Source organism: Corticium candelabrum, chromosome 13, assembly GCF_963422355.1.
Source record: "Corticium candelabrum chromosome 13, ooCorCand1.1, whole genome shotgun sequence".
NCBI lineage: Eukaryota > Metazoa > Porifera > Homoscleromorpha > Homosclerophorida > Plakinidae > Corticium > Corticium candelabrum.
The window spans coordinates 4,157,024-4,159,287 of NC_085097.1; the positions used below are offsets into that span (position 1 = coordinate 4,157,024).

At 42.3% G+C, this 2,264-nt stretch overlaps 1 pseudogene; it reads right to left on the bottom strand.

The window, feature by feature from the left end:
- Positions 1 to 614: 614 nt before the first annotated feature.
- LOC134188535 (fibrinogen C domain-containing protein 1-like) lies at positions 615 to 1,332 on the bottom strand (annotated as a pseudogene).
- Positions 1,333 to 2,264: the final 932 nt, after the last annotated feature.

Below are 2,264 nucleotides of genomic sequence, written 5' to 3' on the forward strand. Positions count from 1 at the left end.
TCAAGGCGCTTACAAAACGATAGAAAAACATGTCTCTAGCTCGACTAGGAACACTCTTATCGTCCAACGGCTGCCAAGCGATCATCACCAATGCGGGACACTTCTCTATCCTGAATCCTACGTCTTCCGCAAATGCACTCCACTGACTGCAAAGACGCGTTCCATTTGCAGTGTGACTGCATGCTAGCTACGGCATGCGCATTGAGATTTCAATGGATGATGCTTGTCTATCTAGGATCGAGTCATGCGTTAGCCTCTATGCAGCATAGACGAGAATTTTTACAAGCAATCTAGTTTACTCATTTGATCTATTTAACGGTTTATGTTTTGTTTTGAAGTCGTAAAATTGCAAAAAACCGCAATAAAGTTTCTTGACATATGTAGCTATATAATTAACTGACTTTTTTGTCGTGCACGGTGGTTTATAGTTAGCAAAGTTCCGTCTAATGCTAGAACCTGAATACCTGTATTTCTACATGAGTATAAAAATACCTAACGTATTCGAACTCTGAGTACCCCATATCAATGTTTTATATTCTCAATAATTATACAGTCCAAGCGACTCCTATCGGCATTAGCTATTTTTCTAACACCAACGCAAAAAAATGAGTCTACTACTGAGTCCTCATTTTAAGTTCTGCAAATTTCAAAGAGTAATAGTGTCCCTTCCATGCTTTCCAAACAACTTCTGTAGCGTACTGGTCAGTCGTTCCCTTCAAGTAGAGACCGTTCAAATTGGAATTATGACAATTGTGGTACCACCAAGCACCCTTGTGTCTCGTCGCACAGTTTCCTGGAGTGTCTCTGTCTTTCTTCGCGAAGACATATCCGGAATGACCACTGACTGAATCACCCGAATTTCCGCTGTACTTTCCAACGTACATAAGATACGATGACGCGTGTGGACCGACCGTGAATGAGTCGTACTCTACGTGCCTCTTCTCATTGTCAAAATCAACGAGATCAAAACGGAGTACCTCACTTGTAGTTAGACGATGAATCTTATCCAATCCCAACCAGAACTCACCATTAACGTTCCGAATCCTCTTATGTACTCTGCCCAGCCTCGAGCAAAGTTAACTGATCCGTTTCGTCGTCTCTGGAAAACTGTCAATCATCCTCCGTTTGTTTTCATGTCGCACCAGACCGGGAACGAGCCCAATCCATCGCGTGGATCGATCACGTACACTCCACTGACCGTGTCTCCGAGGATAAGAGCGTGATGACAGTTGCGGAGATCACGTTGGCGTGGCAACAAGATCGATCTGTTTGAGAAGCATTGCAGCTTAAGCTTAGAGCAGAAACGATCACAACTGCGTTGATCAGCTTCATGTCTATAGAACCTCTCTCAACTGTTGATCACAAAGTTTCGATGTCAACATCGAAGATGAACGCTTACCTTACTAAAGAGGAACTCTAACGGAAATACAATCTGCTCTCAAATATAGGCTTTATCGTAAAACTACGTGCTGCGATACTTTCAGGCAAACAGTCCTTTTGGTAGCGGAGAAAACGGAAGTTAGGTACGGAGCATGCGCAAGGCTACACGTCATTGGCGCTAAGCTCCACCTACACAAAATATGAATTGTCTGCGTAGCTCAGCTATTTTGCCAGTAAACTACACAAAAATTAAACGGGAATGGTAAATATATAGATCTTGTGTTTGGCAGGCCTTAGAACAGCTCTCTATAACGAAAGTACGATTATTTTGCATACAGACTAGACTTTTCTTCTCACACAAAATAAGGCTATCTCAATAAATCTCAAATGTAATTAGCTTTATCCATGCATTGCTTTATTAATCTACAAAGGAAAACACACATATGTGGGAAGCGGGGCTAAGGGAATAAAAATTACATTAGAAAATAAAATTTCTGTGCCAGAGACTTTTGCAAATCGGTTTTTGGTTTGGCAAGCAAGGTAGTTTGTGCTTACTCATGATGTAAATCCAGGGTACATTCTCCCCCCTCCCCTTCCGCTCGTGAAATTCTTTCAACGCTACTGTCTTGGAGAGATCTGAGTAAGCAGACATGCTCCTTTCAAATTTAGCGGCTAGGCGAAGTACTGTAAGTAATTGTTTACACCCTACACAGTTAATGTGTTAACATACTCGTGACGATGGCAATACCGCTCTTTCGTTATTCCAGGATACTGCATCGGGGTCATGAAGAATCTAGAAGCCACCCTTATCGCCAAAGCTGAGCACACTGGACTACCTAAATTTGTTGAAAAGACAACAACAAGCAGGTGCGTGTCCGTGTACG